Raw genomic sequence first — 20,395 nt, forward strand, 5'->3', positions numbered from 1 at the left:
CAACGTTGTCAAAAGTCAGCTATCTATTTATGAGTCCATTTCTGCTTCTCTATTCTGTTGCATTGATTTATTTGTATTTTACCCAGAGCAGACTGTCTTGATTATTATAGTTTTGTAAGTCTTGAAATCAGGTAGTATAAGTCCTCAAACTTTGTTCTTTTTATTTCAAAACTGTGTTTTAGGTATTCTAGGTTCCTGGAATTTTCATATGAATTTTGGAATCAGCTTCTTAATTTCTACAAAAAGCCCTGCTGGAATTTTGATGCAAATTATATTGAACCATAGAATAATTTATGGAGAATTGATATTTTAAAATATTGATTAAATCTTTTGATTCATTTCACTCTTTTAAATTTCTCCCATCAATGTTTCAGTCTATAGGTTGTCATATGTACCCATAAATAATTCATGTTTTTGATGCTATGACAAATTGTATTGTTTATTTTATTTCAATTTCTGGTTGATTTTTACTAGTGTACAGAAATAGAATTGATTGTGTATGTTGATCTTGTATCCTACAACCCTGCTAGTTTATCTAAAATCTTAATTACTTTTTAAAATAAACTTCATAGGATTTCCTTCATACAGGATCATGACATCTGTGAAACAAACAGACAAACAAAAACAAAAAGATAGTTGTACTTGTTTCTTTCGAATCTGAATGCCTATATTGTAATTGTTGTTGTTGTCTTTATTATTTGACTTATTACATTGACTAACAACTCCCGTGAAATGTGGAATAAGAGAGATGAGGATGGAATCTTTTTATCTTGTTCATAATCTTTGGGGGAAAGCATTCTGTCTTTCACTCTTAAGTATCATGTTAGCTGTATGTTTTCAAACATTCTCTTGATCAATTTTAGTAAGTTTCCTTCTATTGCTAGATTGCTGAATATTTTATTCATGAATAGATAGATATTGAACTTACAGGAAAGTCCTATATCTATTGAAATTATCATGTAATTTTCCCCTTAATTCTATTAAATTGTTACATTACATTGACTCATTTTGGAATGTTATAAGCATATAACCTAAATTCTTGGTACAACCCTCATTTAGGCAGAGTGTGTTATCCCTTTTGTATATCACTAAGTAAGATTTGTTAGCATGTTGGTGAAGATTTTTGCTTGTATGTTTATTAAGAATATTGGGTCACAAAATTTTCTTATCACATTTTTGCCAGTTTGGGTGTGAGAATAATGGAGTCCTCATTAAATGATTTGGGAAGTTCTTCCCACTCCTCTATTTTTTTTTTTTAATTTTATTATGTTATGTTAGTCAACATACAATACATCATTGGTTTTTGATGTGGTGATCCACAATCCATTGTTTTCATATAACACCCAGTGCTCCATGCAGTACGTGCCCTCCTTAATACCCATCACTGGGCTAAACAATCCCCCCTCCCCCCTCGCCTCTAAAACCCTGTTTGTTTCTCAGAGTCCATAGTCTCTCATGGTTCATCTCTCCCTCCAATTCCCCCCCCCCCACATTTTTCCCTTCCTTCTCCTAGTGTCCTCCATGCTATTCCTTATATTCCACAAATAAGTGAAACCATATGACAATTGACTTTCTCTCCTTGACTTATTGCACTTAGCATAATCTCCTCCAGTCCCATCCATGTTGATGTAAAAGTTGGGTATTCATCCTTTCTAATGGCTGAGTAATATTCCATTGTATATATGGACCACATCTTCTTTATCCATTCATCTGTTGAAGGGCATCTCAGCTCTTTCCACAGTTTGGCTATTGCAGACATTGCTGCTATGAACATTGGGGTGCATATGGCCCTTCTTTTCACTACATCTGTGTCTTTGGGGTAAATACCCAGTAGTGCAATTGCTGGGTCATAGGGTAGCTCTATTTTTAAACTTCTGAGGCACCTCCACACTGTTTTCCCAAGTGGCTGTACCAACTTGCATTCCCACCAACAGTGTAAGAGGGTTCCCCCTTCTCCACAACCTCTCCAACATTTGTTGTTTCTTTCCCTGTCCATTTTTGCCATTCTAACTGGTATAAGGTGGTATCTCAATGTGGTTTTGATTTGGATTTCCCTGATGGCTAATGATGATGAACATTTTTTCATATGTCTGTTAGCCATTTGTAAGTCTTCTTCAGAGAAGTGTCTTTTCATATCTTCTGCCCACTTTTTGACTTGATTATTTGTTTTTTCGGTGTTGAGTTTGAGAAGTTCTTTATAGATCTTGGATACCAGCCCTTTCCCTGTAGTGTCATTTGCAAATATCTTCTCCCATTCTGTGGGTTGCCTCTTTGTTTTATTGACTGTTTCCTTTGCTGTACAGAAGCTTTTTATCTTGATGAAGTCCCAAAAGTTCATTTTTGCTTTTGTTTCACTAGCTTTTGGAGATGTATCTTGAAAGAAGTTGCTGTGGGTGATGTCAAAGAGGTTACTGCCTATGTTGTCCTCTAGGACTTTGATGGATTCCTGTCTCACATTGAGGTCTTTCATCCACTTTGCGTTTATCTTTGTGAATGGTGTTAGAGAATGGTCGAGTTCATTCTTCTGCATGTGGCTGTCCAATTTTCCCAGCTCCATTTATTGAAGAGACTGTCTTTTTTCCATTGCATGTTTTTTCCTGCTTTGTCAAAGATTATTTGACCATAGAGTTGAGAGTCCATATCTGGGTTCTCTATTCTGTTCCATTGGTCTATATGTCTGTTTTTGTGCCAGCACCATGCTGTCTTGGTGATCACTGCTTTGTAATATAGCTTGAAATCGGGCAACGTGATGCCCCCAGCTTTGTTTTTCTTTTTCAACGTTTCATTGGTGATTCAGGGTCTTTTCTGATTCCATACAAATTTTAGGATTGTTTGTTCCAGCACTTTGAAAAATGTCATTGGAATTTTGATCGGGATGGCATTGAATGTACAGATTGCTCTGGGTAGCATAGACATTTTAACAATGTTTATTCTCCAATCCATGAGCATGGAATATTTTTCCATCTTTTTGTGTCTTCTTCAATTTCTTTCATGAGTGTTCTGTAGTTCCTAGAGTATAGATCCTTTACCTCTTTGGTTAGGTTTATTCTGAGGTATCTTATGGTGTTTGGTGCTATTGTAAATGGAATCGTTTCTCTAATTTCTCTTTCTACAGTTGCGTTGTTAGTGTATAAGAAAGCAACTGATTTCTGTGCATTGATTTTGTATCCTGCCACATTACTGAATTGCTGTATGAGTTCTAGTAATTTGGGGGTGGAGTCTTTTGGGTTTTCCACATAAAGTATCATGTCGTCTGCGAAAAGAGAGAGTTTGACTTCTTCTTTGCCAATTTGAATACCTTTTATTTCTTTTTGTTGTCTGACTGCTGTTGCTAGGACTTCTAGTACTATGTTGAACAATGGTGGCGAGAGTGGGCATCCTTGACGTGTTCCTGATCTTAAGGGAAAGGCTCTCAGCTTTTCCCCATTGGGGATGATATTCGCTATGGGTTTTTCATAGATGGATTTTATGAACTTGAGGAATGTTCCCTCTATCCCTATACTCTGAAGAGTTTTAATCAGGAAAGGATGTTGTATTTTGTCAAACGCTTTTTCTGCATCAATTGAGAGGACCATATGGTTCTTCTCCCTACTCTTATTAATGTATTCTATCACATTGATTGATTTGCGAAATGTTGAACCATCCTTGCATCCCGGGGATAAATCCCACTTGGTCGTGGTGGATGATCCTTTTAATGTATTGTTGGATCCTATTAGCTAGGGTTTTGTTGAGGATTTTGGAATCCATATGCATCAGGGATATCGGTCTGAAATTCTCCTTTTTGATGGCATCTTTGCCTTGTTTGGAGATTAAGGTAATGCTGGCCTCATAGAATGAGTTTGGAGGTTTTCCTTCTGTTTCTATTTCTTGAAACAGCTTCAGTAGAATAGGTATTATTTCTTCTTTGAATGTTTGGTAGAATTCCCCAGGGACTCCATCAGGCCCTGGCCTCTTGTTTTGTGGGAGGTTTTTGATCACTGCTTCAATCTCGTTACTGGTTATTGGCCTATTCAGGTTGTCAATTTCTTCCTGTTTCAGTCTTGGCAGCTTATAGGTTGCTCATCCAGATTGCTCAGTTTGTTGGCATATAGTTGTTGATAATAATTTCTAATAATTGTTTCCATTTCCTTGGTGTTCATCGTGATCTCTCCTCTTTCATTCATAATTTTATTAATTTGGGTCCTTTTTCTTTTCTTTTGGATAAGTCTGGCCAGTGGTTTATCGATCTTATTAATTCTCTCAAGGAACCAATGTCTAGTTTCGTTGATCTGATCTACTGTGTTTCTGGTTTCTAATTCATTGATTTCTGCTCTAATTTTAATTATTTCTCTTCTAATGCGTGGCTTAGGCATCATTTGTTGCTTGTTCTCTAGTTCTTTAAGGTGTAGAGTTAGTTGGTGAATTCGGTATTTTTCTATTTTTTTGAGTGAGGCTTGTATGGCTAAGTATTTCCCCCTTAGGACGGCCTTTGCAGTATCCCATAGGCTTTGGGCCGATGTGTTTTCGTTCTCATTGATTTCCATGAATTGTTTAAGTTCTTCTTTGATTTCCTGGTTGACCCAAACATTCTTGAGCAGAGTGGTCTTTAGCTTCCAAGTGTTTGAATTTCTGCCAATTTTTTTCTTGTGATTGAGTTCCAGTTTTAGAGCATTGTGGTCTGAGAATATGCAGGGAATAATCTCAATCTTTTGGTATCGGTTGAGACCTGATTTGTGACCCAGTATATGGTCTATTCTGGAGAAAGTTCCATGTGTGCTCGAGAAGAATGAGTATTCTGTTGTTTTAGGGGGGAATGTTCTGTAAATATCTATGAGGTCCATCGGGTCCAATGTATCATTCAAAGCTCTTGTTTCCTTGTTGATTTTCTGCTTAGATGATCTGTCCATTGCTGAGAGTGGAGTATTGAGGTCTCCTACAATTAACGTATTGTTATCAATATGACTCTTTATTCTGGTTAACAGTTGGCTTATGTAGATGGCTGCTCCCATGTTGGGGGCATAGATATTTACAATTATTAGATCTTCTTGTTGGATAGACCCTTTAAGAATGCTATAGTGTCCTTCTGAGTCCCTTATTACAGACTTTAGTTTAAAATCTAATTTGTCTGATATAAGAATTGCTACCCCAGCTTTCTTTTGAGGTCCACTGGCATGGAAGATGGATCTCCATCCCTTCACTTTCAGTCTGGATGTATCTTTAGGTTCAAAATGAGTCTCTTGTAGGCAGCATATGGATGGGTCCTGTCTTTTTATCCAATCTGCAACCCTGTGCTGTTTTATGGGAGCATTTAAGCCATTCACATTGAGAGTGATTATTGAAAGATATGAATTAATTGTCATCATGTTGCCTGTGAAGATGTTGTTTTTATAGATTGTCCCTGTAAATTTCTGTTGTATATCACTCTTGGGGTCTTTCTCCTTTTATAGAACTCCCCTCAATATTTCTTGCAGGGCTGGCTTAGTGGTCACATATTCTTTTAGTTTCTGCCACTCGTGGAAGCTCTGCATCTCTCCATCCATTCTATATGACAGCCTTGCCAGATAAAGTATTCTTGGCTGCATGTTCTTCTCATTTAGTACCCTGAATATGTCTTACCAGGCCTTTCTGGGTTGCCAGGTCTCTGTGGATAGGTCTGAAGTTATTCTGATGTTCCTCCCTCTGTATGTAAGGGATCTCTTCCCCCCAACTGCCCTTAAGATGGTTTCCTTGGTTCTAAGATTTGCAAGTTTTACTATTACATGCCGGGGTGTTTGCCTGTTTTCCTTGATCTTAGGAGGCGTCCTCTCTGCCTCTAGGACTCAAATGTTTGTTTCATTCCCCAGATTAGGGAAGTTCTCAGCTACAATTTGCTCAAATACATCTTCTAGTCCTCTCTCTCTCTCCACTCCCTCTGGGATTCCAATTATTCTGACATTGGAATGCTTTTCTCTGATTCTATTTTCAAAGATTCTGAGTTGTTTTTCCCTGGCCTCTTTTCCCTTTTTATCTATTATATTGTGTCCAGGTTGCTTATTTGCTCTTCTGCCTCAGTTACCCTAGCTGTTAGATTATCTAGATTGGATTGGATCTCACTGATAGCATTTTTAAGTTTTGCCAATTCAGCTTTCATTTCTGCCCTTAGAGACTCTACGTTGCCATTAATTGATTTCTCCACTCTAGCCATTGTCTTCACAATTGCTAGCCTGAATTCCATCTCCAACATCTTGGTTATATCTGCATCCATTTGTAAATCTTCAGCCTAAGTCATAATCTCTGAGTCTTTTCTATTTTGGGGGCTCCTCTTCCTAGTCATTCTGTTGATGGGTGTTTGAGGCAATGCATAGAGTCCATATTATTGACCAGAACCCAAGCAAGATGCACCTGTTTTCTTTGGACCTTAGGGTTGCTGACCTCTTGTTTTCCCAGTCTGTCTCCTGGGGGAGGGGCCTCCCACACTGTTACTCAGGCAACCCTGTTTGGGCAGAGCTGCCCTGCCCCCCTGTAGCAGGGGTTGGGCTCAGTGGGAATCAGTTTTTGGGACTTTTGTTCTCTGGCAGCTTTCCACATCTCTTCCGCAAGTCAGAGCAGAAGAGACCATTTCCAACCCTCTGCCTCAGAGCAGAGAGATTGCAGTCTGTTCTTCAGTGAGCTCTCCAGGCCACACAGTCTCTGTTTCTGTCCATGCTGCTATATACTGCAGCGGCCTGGTTTGCGTGCCCCTCCGCAGCACCCCCTGTCCTGCCTCCAGGTCTGGGCACGTCTCTGCCCTTTGTGCTTCTAAAACTGCCAGCCGCTCCCAGTTCACACGTGTGCACGACCCCACCACTCTGTGTTTCTGTCCCCGGGGCTGAAGTTCACAGGCGTGACCCTGCCACTCTGGGTTCCCACCCCGGGGGCTGCCCTAAAGTCCTTTCCCTGCCACTACTGGTCTGTGAGTCTGTGCCCCATCTGTAGTGCGGGAGGCTATCACTCACCAACGCTGTAGGATCCCCACAGCCAGGCACCCTCCCACTGCCCTTTATCCTCCAATATCTGCCTGCAGAATTACGGCTCCCTGCTTCAAACCTCAAAACCAACTGCCTGCAATATTCTGTTTGTAGAGATCCAGATCTTCTTACATCTCAGGCTGGTTTCGTGGGTGCTCAGAGTGGTCTGGTAGATATCCAGCTCAATTCTGGGGACCAGTTGAAATAGGGTCCCCTACTCCTCCGCCATCCCCCCCCACTCCTCTATATTTAAATTGTGTATTATTCCTAATTTAAGCATTAGATTTAATCCACTAATGCAGCCATTTAGGTCTACGATTTTCATTGTGAGATGGTTTTCAATTATGAATTCAAGCTTTCTTTTTTTTTAATAGATACAAGACTATTATGATTTTTAAAATATCTTCTATTGTCAATTTTGTTAATTAGTGTCTTCAAGAACCTTGGACATCTTAATTTGCTCAAATTCTTGTCATAGTATTCTCTTATAATATTCTCAATGTCTGCAGGCATCAATTTCTATAATTTCCATTTGGCTCATTTTTATATCTTCCATTTCTTTCTCCAATATGTGTATGTTTTAATTTATATCCACCATAGCATTTATCAGCTCTGCTTTGAAGTCTTTGCACACTATTTCCATCATCTCTGTCATTTGTGAATTTATTTTTATTGACTGGTTATACGTTCTAGTTTTATGCTCATTTGCATGAAATAATTTCTGATTGGATGAGAAGCACTTGCGAATGGTGTTTTTGAGTATCAGGAGCTGACCTCCCTTAACAGAGCACTAATCTTTGTTTTAGTAGGCACTTACATTGCCCTGAGATAGCTTAATCATTGGAGCCTTGATTTCAAACTTTGTTATGACAGCTCTAAACAGCTTTTCCTCTAGGCTTGTTTAGCCTTACTACTGAAGTGTTACCCTTCTCAAGTTTCTAACGAATGCCTCCAGTATTCAATGAGATCTCTCCACTCAGGCTCCTAGAAGCCCTGATATTTTCCAGTCCTTTGTAATCTCTGGTAATTCTTCACCTAATAGTCCTCTGATAGTTCTTTTCCCGGTCTTTTCAAATTACATTCTATGCAAGTACACTTTATTGTCCCACAAGATGCTGCAGAATTCCTATACAGTTTTAATACAGTTTTTAAAGGTTGTGTGTGTGTGTGCACACACGTGCGCACACGTGCAGCTCTCTTTTATGTACTCTGCCATAAATCCTAACTGATTCAGCCTCTTAGAACTTCTATGTGTTATCTTCATAATTAACTGGACCTCTATTCCCTGTACCATATTCCGGAAGGGGTATCCAGGAAGAAATCCAGGGTGATTCACCTTGTTTGCTTTTTTTTCTCTCAAGATTAACAATCCAGCAATACCTGTTTTCTATTGTCTAAAACAATGGTTTCATATATTTTGTCCAGTGTTCTAGCTTCTTATGGGAAGAGGTAGTACCTCTTCCAATACCAGTTACTCCAACATGGCTAGAAATATATGTCCCTCGCGTTAGTTTATATTATTTTAATGTGTTAGTTGAATAAATAAATGCTCAAAGAATATTCTTTCTTTCTGATGTCCATCCTTCTGGTTTTGTATTTCAGGAAATAAATGATCAAACACTCTACAACAAAAATCACCAGTTGGAAAATTCTGACCTTTCTCCAAGCATATACTGAATATCTAACATATAATATTTCCTTTCATCTTTTGATGATGTCATTGATGGAGGTATTATTATCCCATTTTTCAAATAAAGTAACTAAAGACTAGGCAGGTAGAGTAATAATCCAAAGTCAAACAAGGGTCAAAACCATTTTTTTTCTTTCTTGATCTTAACCCAGCTCTCAAAAATGTATGTTGACCCATCTCCATGAATCAGTTCAGAGAAGGAATACTCAGAAAAAGAAATTACCTTGTTTCATTTTGGATGGTGGAATCACTTAGTAAAACTTAATGCATTTACACACTCAGGGTTAAGTTGGGAAGAACCTAGCAAAACCATGAAGTGTAAGATGCATTTCTTCTATATTCCTCTCTTTTCCTCTTTCTATAATTATTGTCCCTTTCCCTGCTCACAGCTTCTGTTAAAACCCAATTTTTGTCCTATATTTTCTCTCAGTGGGTGATACTAAGCCAGAAATCTAACAAAATTCCTTATCCTTTCTTTGTAATCCTACCCCTAATCTCTGATATAATAGTATGCCCTGTTTTCTGTCTCCAGCAGCTGCATTAATTCATACTCACATTATCCTTGACCGTACATCTGTAGTAGCCTTCTAGCTATGAAAGCTTTCCAACTACCTTCCCTGAATCCACTTTCCCAGCACAATATATTTTCCACACGAGAACCAATGAGATTGTGTATGATCAGGTCTTATCATCTGTATGGTGAGAAATGTTTCCATGGTGGTCCTTGTCCTGTGTTAAGATGCAGGACTGACATGGCGATGCTCATCTCCTAAACTTCATCTCAGTCTTTTGTCACAAGTTTTATCTTGAAGAAATGAATGCATTAGCACATCGCTTCAAAAGAACCACTCCTAATAACCTACATAGCTCTTGGTCATGCATCAGAGATAAAGTATGTTGACAGGAAAGCCTTCAGCTATGTTGTGGGCCACCCCCCCTTTCTCATGTGCCTGTATTGGTGGTAATGCTAAGGCTATCTCTTATACTGGGATCAGGCTACTTCTGCAGAAATGTTACTACAATCACGGGGGTTTATGTTATACCATGCAAGTACTCAACAAAGGTTAGGACCCAGCAAAGGCCTCGACCTGTAAAGCATCCACTACAAGTAGAGTAACCAGTCATCCTATTTTCCAGCTCAGTATGGTTTAGACCTAATGCTCCATTCCCCTTCACTTGAAAAATATCCTAGTTTGATAAAGTAGGTAGTCAATTTTGCTATAAGGGCATTTTAGCTAAAATAAAATTAGTCTTATTCTTGCTATAGTGTAGGGTCTTTATGTTTTTTTTTTAAGATTTTATTTATTTATTTGAGAGAGAGAATGAGAGAGAGTACATGAGAGGGGGGAGGGTCAGAGGGAGAAGCAGGCTCCCTGCTGAGCAGGGAGCCCGATGCGGGACTCGATCCCGGGACTCCAGGACCATGACCTGAGCCAAAGGCAGTCGCTTAACCAACTGAGCCACCCAGGCGCCCCTAGTGTAGGGTCTTTAGAGTTGCTGCCACAGAATGACCCTGAACTTTGCAGGAACCTTCCTTAATGCAAAAGTTGCCTTGCAGGTTTTAGAAGATATAGGAGCCTGAGTCCTGTTTCTGCCCAAGAATAGTCATGAAGGTCCCTTTTTAAATTATTAACACCAGGCTTTAGTAAGCAGCACTAGGTTGGCTGCCCATGATCCCATTCCTCATTTAGGGTAAGGTGGGGATGTGTAAGGACTAATTTTGGATTAGGATCAGAAATCCTCAAAGAATTATGGGGTGACTTCAAGGTGATGCTCTGGTAGGCCTACGAGATTTATGACATGAGATCTAGAAGAAAAGAGGAAAGTTATTAACAGGAAGTTGTCCTGACCTGGGTTAGTTGTTTATCTAATGGAAGGAAAGTCTCCTAGTGGGATCATCTAGCCCAGCTTGGTAGACAAGATCTATCTGAACAGTAGATGCATTTACAAGACTCAGAACTCCTTAACTGAAGAATACAGTAAAAACAAAAATGCCCTGGGCAGTAAGCAAAGGGGAAATAGAAAGGAGAAGAGGTTCTGATATGACAAATAGTACTAGACCTACATGTGTTAGAGAAAGAAAGAACCAAGATAAATGCCCATGGTAAAGGAGTAGAACATCAGGGGGAGACACAAACTTGAGAGGTATAGTCACTGATGAAGGGAAAAACAAAGATGCAGCAAGAAGCACTCCTTGAGGGCTGGAACTGCCAAAAACACTGGGCAGACAATGTCTTGAAGAGCATTTAGAAGAGCTATTGTTTGCTACTCTCCTCAGGAGCATAACTACAGGAATCTACTGAACAAGATTCTCTGGCTGCAATCCACGTGTGATGAGGCAGTTTTATGGGACTATGCTATTCTGCACTCCGAGTTACTAACAGTTACTCCAATGGCCTAAGCCTGCTCATCATGCACTGTAGAGATTATTAACTCAGCCAATAGCCTGAATTAATGCATAATGAAGAAATGAGACTTTAGAAACACACCATGTGGAAAGAAATGTAAACTGATAATTTTTAAATAATCTTGATGTGAGATAAAAGCATCTGATTTGGGCTCTGACCCTGTGACCTGGGCCCCCAACTTTGCAATTTTCTAAACTTAGCAAAAAAGTTTTTAGTGCTATTAAGACAGAACACCTTTTTCTTTGAAGGGCCAGATGATAAATATTTCAGGCTTACCACAGCATAAGTTCTCTCTAAATAATTTTGAACTTCATTTTTGTGGCTCAGAAAGAAGTCATCTACAATATGTAAATAAATGGATGTGACTGTGTCCTAATAAAACTTTATTTACAAAAACCGTAGTTGTCTTGCAGGGCCATAGTTTCTCAACACTTAGTTGAAGAGAAACAGTATGCTTTGGTTGCTTCTTACTCTTAGTTTTGGTAAATGCATTCTGTCCAAATCAACCTCTTATTGGGATAGTTCTGAGACTAAATTGAAGGGCATAGTTTATAAATTTTGGAAACCTGACATAGATTGGCTAACATACTGATAAGGGTAAAATACAACAAACAAACAAAATCAAAATTCCCTCTACTGTCCTTCCCACAAATACTCCTAATTCTTTGAAAAGGTATTTAGCAATACTAAATACTGGGTTCTGCAAATATAATTTAGCTCTAGGGTCTGCAGATCACCTTATCTTTAAATTTTGTTATCAGGGATTCAGTACCATAATAATTTTGTATTTGGTAAAACCTCATTTGACTTTAAAAGTAAGACTTGGCATTGAATGCAAACAGGTTCTGCTACTGTGAAGAAACTATAGTCCTTCCAGGACGAGTCAGCCCAACCATCAGGAGCTCTGCCCTCTGGCTGAATCTAATCAAAGCAAGAAACTGGAGGTGACTTTGATGGCTTGGTAACTTTAGCTAAAAAGGGTGACATTTAATTTGGAACTTTAATTTTTTTTAGTATTTTGAAATCTTTACAAAATTTACAAGAGGATGTAATATGGTTTGGATTTTAATGTGGTTCATGGGGATTTCATAATAAGCATATTAAAATTCGGAGCATCTCTATGTCAGCATCTTTGAGATATAACATTGTCATTTGATTTTATTTAATTGAAGAACTTCTAAAAACTGATATCGAACAGGTGGCTGGACATATTTTGAAATGGGCAGCAGGATAGCAATAAAATGTTCACCTCTGGGTAGAAAATAGTCTTGACAGTGATTTGATTCTCCTGTGGGTGTTGGCCCCACTCACCCACCATGGTATCAGATTAATAATGCACAGTGACTGCCTTCCCTTCTCCACCTTCCATCTCCAATTCTTTACTGGAGTTTCTTTCACCCCTCAAATACAATTTTTATCTCAGGGTTACATTTGAGGAGGACACAGAATAAAACAATAAATTTTGGTTGAATGACAGATCAATGAACAAGTAAACATTCCTTATACTTTATTAGGGGAAGGAGGGAAACTGGGTAAATGTCAGGAAAAAATACTCCAAGACAGGTAACAGGGCTGTTTCCATAAGGTCCTCCTCTCTGTTCCTTTTCATCTTGATTGCTTGTGCCCTTGACCAGCCCTGCAGGAGTATCTTGGATGATTTTGGCTTTCTTTTCAGAGTTTTCCTCTAACTTGTCTCACTGCTTCCTTAATCTCTATTTAGTCTATTCCTAAAAGAATCATTGAGAAGAAAGGATAAGGTCATCATGTTGAATAGTAACAATGCAACCCCTTCTTTAACCTGTACCTACTAAGTGCCAGCCCCCATTCAAATGCCTGTGCTACATCTGACAAGCAAGCCAAACCAAGAGATCCTAATCTGGTCAAGTTGCTCAAATCTTGGGTTAGAAATTGGAACATCTGACCTAAGAATACACAACATGAAGGAAAGGGGTCTTCGTCTCACAAGCTACTGAATCACACATTCCCTTCAGAACTTCTATTTATTCACCCTGAAGCAAATCTCTCATGAAAGCAAAAATAAATAAATAAATTGTGACTATAAGCTAACTTTACTTTGATGTTAATTCACAAAGCATCCACGTGACCTGATCAACCAGGCATGCCTTACAAAAGAATCTATCCTTGAAAAATGTTTTCCTTCACACCCCGCCTTGAGGTACTGCACTCAAGGCCTCCTTATGGGTCTCATTTTCCTACAGCTTCCTTTCTTCTTTCTCTGAATCACACAGGCTTTGATTAACATCAGCCCTCTGGGAATATTTCTCAGGAAGATTTCTCTTTTTCTCCATTTCCCCCCCAGGTTTGTATAAGTTACTTAATGGTGCAATTAATTATTGTTTTATGACCAGATGAAAAGTTCTTTTATTTGTTCTTTCCTCAGATTTTTCTTGGTTGAGGGGGATGACACGAATCACTTTTTCTTCCCCAAAGGAGAATAAAGTGGACTTTGATAAAGGTCAGGAAAAGAGAGTTGGAAAGAGAGAAATTCATTTATTAGCTCCCTTGGCACTTTTCATTGCCTTTTGAAAAATAAAAATCTGTCGAAATGAGGAATTTTAAAATAACATGTGTTCACACTAAAAACATAAGTTACATTAGCAAAATGTTGCTTTTTTTTTTCTTTTTCTCAAGTATTTTCTGTACTCGGCAGAGGTGATGGCTTGAAAGTATGCATAGTGATCAGATATTATAAGAGCCAATTGCCAAGCTTTTCTATAGAAGCTAAATTTGACTCAAAAGTAGATGTTTTGATTATGTATCCTTACATAATTTTTCTTATATTTTTCTTACCCCTGCTCATTATAGATGGAAACATATGCAACCATACATCTGGGCAAAAAAAAAAAAAAAAATTGGTATCTCTCTTCACCCTAAGAAGAAAGGAATCATTGTATATTCAGAGGTAAGTCATTTACATAGTAGGAGGATGATCTGAATCCACAAGCAATGATGGGGGTGGAATTAAAAGCATTATGAGGATACAGCTGATGCCTTTGCCCAATGACCTACATATCGAATTAAACATGTATCGTGATGAAGAAGATTAATCTACTGGTTATCCCAGTCAGTCAGGATCTGCTATGAAACGGACAACCACAAAATGTCAGCGCCATTGCCTTAATCAGTTTAGGCTGCTATCACAAAATACCATAGACAGGATGGCTTAAACAATAATTTCCCACAATTCTGGATGGGAAGTCCAAAATAAAGATGCCAGCAGATTTGGTGTCTGGTGAGAGCCTGTTTACTTGTTTGCAAAAGGCCATCTTATATCCTCACATGGTCTTCCTTGGTGCATATATATTGAAAGAAATCTTGTGTCTTTGTCTCTTTTTATAGGGGTGCTAATCCCATGATGAAGTCCCTGTCCTCATGAAACCCTAATTACCTCCCAAAGGCCCCACCTCCAAACATCATCACATTGGAGATTAGGGTTTTGAAGTATGAACTTGGCTGGGGGGACACAAGCATTCAGTCCTTATCATGCATATACCATGGTATTCACTTGTCTCTTGCAAGTTTGCCAGTCCACTGGGATTTGGTTGGTTCAGCCTCAACTAGCTGGGTTTGCCTCCAAGATGCAGGTTGGGCTTGGTTCTTTGCCATATGTATGTCATCCTCCTCAGATAAGGGTTTAGCTAAGACACGTTCTTCTCATGATGAATGTCAGGAGCTCAAGGAAACAAGCCCATTTACCCTTTGGATCATCTCTGCTAATAACCACTAGCCAAAGCAAATCAAGTTAGCCAGACCCAAAATCATGAGGCCAGGAAGTATACTCCATCCAACGTGGAGATCGGGAGTAGGAGAGAAAGTGAATGTATTTTGAAGTATCATCTGATATGAAACAACTACTCCAGGAAGCATTCACTGACAGTTCTAATTCTTCCACTCTGTAAAGTCTAAATCTTTGTGTGCCATTTTTTCCTTGTTTTGTCTGTAAGATTTTTCCAAGTTCATACAATTGCACATATTGTACTCTGTTGTAATAATGTATTTGTTTATATAACAATCTCTCATTGTAGAGGCCATCAAGAATGTTTTATGATTCCCTGTGTACACAGAGATCCATACATTCAACAAATGTGTATTAGATGGATAGACCACAAGGTGTGTGCAAACTACTAGTATTTCATGCTGTTGCTTTATATTTTAAGAAATGCAATAAATAATGCCTTGATGTTTTTATAAATCCCACTACCTCATAGGTTTAATAAGAGGATTAAACTCAATAGAGAGTTCTGAACACTAGGCATCCAGAACACATTAGCTCTTCCCATTGTTACTATTATTGTTAGTATTACATTTAAGTTTAAGAGGTTAAATCTGAAACTTGTATCACTACTTTTATTTATATAAATCACTTATCACTATTATGATTTATTATGCCTCTTAAAGAATAAATTTTCTCTACTAACTGGTTGCTGAAATAAGACCGAAACAAATAAACAAAAAAACTGACATTAAGTATTGGTTTCTAAATATGTGCACTATTCCCGACACAAACCTGATTTTCTATGTAAAACTCTACTTTTATGAGAACATAACTTTTTTCTATAAAAGAAAAAAATGGTTTGATTTTGAGTCATACCTTTTTGACATAATCATAAATATGATATGGTACATACCATGGTGTAGTACATAAAGATTAATGCAAGGTGACATGGGGTTCTGTACTGCTCCTTTTGGGGGATGATCAAAAAAATTGAGGATTATTTACAATTTCCCTCTGTGATGTGCTAAAGGGAGGATGACGCTGAGTAATGAGAAAGAGAAGCTGACGGACTTTGCTGATGAAATGTGCTCTGGGATGACACTATCAAGTACAAACCTCAGACTGTTAAGTATGCATTAGTGAGAATTAGGAAATTGTTCTTAACTGGGTTGAATAGATTTAATAAAGGTATTTATTTGTTTGTTTGTTTTATCTTAAATTTGCTTTCCCTTTGAGGGTATGCCCCAGTCAGGATAGTTCAAGGAAAATAGAGCTCAAGCAGAAAGTAGTAGTCTTACTGGTTGAGGGATGAGAGGTTAGATTTGGGGACTATCAGAGCTGCTGGAAATTCAGGGAAGGCATACCAGAAAGGAAGGTGCTTCAGAAGGGGCCCCACAAAATTTGCATATAAATTCATATCAACATTTATCACACTCCAGAAATGCATGTGTGCAGTTAATGAATGCCAGGGATCCAGCTAAAAGGCATAACAAAGAGACTAAAGAGTTGAGCAGATTTAGCACCAGTTATCCCATGTTTGGGAGAAGGTCTTGATAAAACCCTCAAACTTCCCATTGGAAACCCATATGGGCTATGATTCAGGAGTAAGGGCATCACAGAGCTAAACGTTAAACCCTAGGATTAAGGGGAAATTTAAATCGAGTTCAAAAAGCCTAAACCTGGGTGCCTGGGTGGCTCAGTTGGTTAAGCGACTGCCTTTGGCTCAGGTCATGATCCTGGAGTCCCTGGATCGAGTCCCGCATCCGGCTCCCTGCTCAGCGAGGAGCCTGCTTCTTCCTCTAACCCTCCCCCCTCTCATGTACTCTCTCTCTCTCTCATTCTCGCTCTCTCAAATAAATAAATAAATCTTAAAAAAAAATAAAAAAATAAAAAAATAAAAAGCCTAAACCTAAGTTGCACAGGACTAGAGATGATTCATCAATAATTTAACTGCCTGCTAGACCCAAGTCAATCTCCCCGCAAGTGCAGATAAAAGAACTCCAAATCTCTGAAAGTATACTTCACAATACCAGTACAGAATAAAATGGTACCTGGCACGCAGAAAAGCAGACAAAATACGATGCATAGTCAAGAGAAAATTAGTCAATAAAAACAGACCTAAATGTATCCCAGATGTTGAAATTAAAAGACAAGGACTGGGGCGCCTGGGTGGCTCAGTCATTAAGCGTCTGCCTTCGGCTCAGGTCAGGATCCCAGGGTCCTGGGATCGAGCCCCGCATCGGGCTCCCTGCTCGGCAGGGGGCCTGCTTCTCCCTCTCCCACTCCCCCCACTTGTGCTCTCTCTGTCAAATAAATAAATAAAATCTTTAAAAAAATAAATAAAAGACAAGGACTTTACAATAACTATGATACATATTTTAAAGTATTTTCAGGAAAAGATGGTCAAGAGTCTTCAGGAAAAGATGGAAGAATTCAGAGTGGCAGAGGCATGCTTAACAATAACCGAGTAAAACTCATAGAACTAAAGTATGCAGTAACTAAAATAAAAAGGAGGATGACATCAACAAAATTGGACACTGTGTAAGAAAAAATTATAGATACGAAGTCAGCATAATCAAAATAATTCAAAGTGAAGGGAAATGATTGGGAAAATGAGCAAAACTTTGACATGTTCCAGGATCATACCTAACAGTGTCACACATATGGGACTGGAGTTCCATCAGAAGACAAGAGACAGATGGGCAAGATAATCTATTTTAAGATATATTAGATGAAATATTTCCAATTTCATTAAAACCACTAACCTCTAGTGAATGAAAGCCAAGTGAGATTGATACAGAGAGAATATATGCCAGAGCATCTCATAGTCAAACTGCCGAAATAAAGAGAACATCTTAAAAGCAGCTAAAGGAAAAAAAAAAAAGTGTGGTTCATGCAGTGAATAAGAAAACGAATAATGGCTGACTTTTTATCAAATGGAGTCTAGAAAACAATGGAATAGAAACCTTAAAATGATAAACAAAAGTCATCCTCTGTTAGTTTCCTGTGGCTATTATAACAGGTTTTCCGAAAATAATGGCTTAAAACAGCACAAATGTATTATTTTACGCTTCCAGATGTCTAAAATCTGAACTCAGCTTCACTGGGCTAAAGTCAAAGTGTTGGTAGAGCTGGTTCCTTCTGGAGGCTCTGAGAAGAAAATCCACTTCCTTGTCCTTTTCAGCATTTTGTGGCTCCCTATGCTCCACGGTGTGTAGCTTTTACTTACATGTTCAAAGCTATAACCATAATTTACCTGTCACTGATCTCCTTCTCTATCTAACTTCTCTTGTTTTCCTCTCAAGAGGATCACTGTGATCACCTTTGAGCCCACCAGTTATCACCCAGAATAATCTCCTATGTCAAGATCATTCACCTAATCACGTATTCAAAGTCTCATTTGCCATACAAGGTTGATTCATCCTCCAGGGCTTATCTGCTTTATGCAAGGGCTGGATTTACAAAGTACACTGATATATTGCAGGGTTCACCACTTATGCACCCTTTAGGTCCTTAAAGGTAGCACTAATTTTAGCTGTCTTAGGATATGACGTTTTTATTTATTTCCTTGGCCGGGAGGAGAAAGGAGCTTCAGAGGATTCTACTTGGTCTTCGGTAATGGCTCCTACCCTATCAGCCAAGGGACTGATCTGGGGCTTACACCAACCATTAAGTCTGCTAATTGCCATTATCTTAGGGACTGGGAAGTGATCACTGAGTGGGATCATAGACCCAGTAACATGGACTTTGACTAGGACTCCACTTACTCACTTATTATTCCGTCCCCACCTCTATCCTTCTAACAGAAGAATTTAACAGATAATGCTTCAGGTTTCCAGTTACAAATATCAGCTCAGACCTCTGAAATGTTTTCCCAGTCCCCTCTCTCCCAGAGGGAAGTTTTCTGAATAAATGGTTGCAGGTCCCTTTGGGGAAAGAATGGAAGAATCATCACATCTCTCTGCCATGGTGTGGCAGAATCCTTCCTCCAGGGGGCCAGACTTTAGGCATTATGTTCCAGATTTTAAAACTGGTACATGTATAGAACCTTGGCAAGGAATCATGACTTTGTTTTTATTGGACAACTGTTCTCTCCCTGCTGGACATGACTTTTTAATTTTTTCTAATGGTAAAAGCTGAGTATTATCCTTGTGGGATATTCCACTGTTTTGCCACTAGGGATGCATTTTGTTAAACACTCCCATAAGCCTGTGTATGTCAGACCTCTTGGATGCCATTCCAACCCTGCCATTCATGATAATCTTATCTACCTGGTTTCTGGACGTTAAATGCCACCATATGACCTCTTTTGTCTTGAGATCTTAATGACCCCGTTGTTATCAGTGAGCCTAGTTTACCATGGCCTTTCCTACTGTCAGTGGTGGCTTACCCAGTGTCCAGGAAGGGTGTGAGGGTAGATCCTAAGGGGGTTGTACAGATTGCATTAGAGGGAGAAGCTTCTTCATTGTCTTCTTGCACCAAGGGTATGTTAGATCTTTTTTTGTGTGTGTTTATTTGTTAGTTAAGCTTAGCAAAATAAGCCAGTCAGAGAAAGACAAATACCATATGATTTCACTCATACATGTTAGATCTTAATAAGGACATGTGGGCCACTTCGGCAGGTTCAGAGGAGTTTGACTTTTCAAAGCATAAGAGGACTTCTACCCATTGTCCCCAACCTAGGGTCAGAATGCCATTATTTTCCACTCAGAGTCCTAATTTTGGCATGCCAGGCTTACACTGGTTCCATGTTTAACTTTCTCCAGGGATCAGTTACTCTGAATATTAAATCCTGGGAACCTGGTCCCAATTCAACACTACTTAGTGCCACCTCTTGTTTGTACTATCCTACCTACCAATGGTGGGTCTTTACGACCAGCTAGATGACAGATAATTCTGCTTCAAACTCTGTCTTCACCCTTGATTTCTCAAGCCTGTCCTGGGACCAGTGATCACAGATGGTGTTTTCTGATGGCAGACGCTGAAACAGAGATTTAAAGTTTTTTTTTTTTTTTTTTTAATTCATGAGAGACAGAGCGAGAGAGAAAGGCAGAGGGAGAAGCAGGCTCCCAAGGAGCAGGGAGCCTGATGCGGGACTCGATCCCAGGACCCTGAGATCATGACCTGAGCCGAAGGCAGATGCCTAACCATCTGAGCCACCCAGGTGCCCTGAAACAGAGATTTTAGCATACAATTATATACTACTCATCAACACCTGTGGAAAGAAGGAAGAAAAAGCAAGGACTGCACAAAGGTAGTAGATGAACTGTGATGCAGACCTAAAAAGTCTCAGCCAGAGCATATATGATGTATCAGAGTTGGCTGCATTCAGCCCAAATGGGCAGGTCTTTAAACTCTATCAGTCGCTGGAGGTAGTCTGCCCCTGGGAAGGATGTGCAACTGTGCCAGGTAGCTCTCTACAACAGAATGCAGTAAACATTGAACTGGCTCACCTGAAGAGGGATCGAATGGCATTTCTTTCAGGTCTGCCACAACATACTGACCCAGACGGAAAAAAAAAAAAAAAAAGGGCCAAAGACTTGAATATACCATCAATGAGAAGATATAATACTGTCCAATAAGCCTATGGAAATGT

This window comes from Mirounga angustirostris, unplaced genomic scaffold (genome assembly GCF_029215605.1).
Source record: "Mirounga angustirostris isolate CCGP_5_RB_7025 unplaced genomic scaffold, mMirAng1.0.hap1 SCAF_2, whole genome shotgun sequence".
Classification (NCBI taxonomy): Eukaryota; Metazoa; Chordata; class Mammalia; order Carnivora; family Phocidae; genus Mirounga; species Mirounga angustirostris.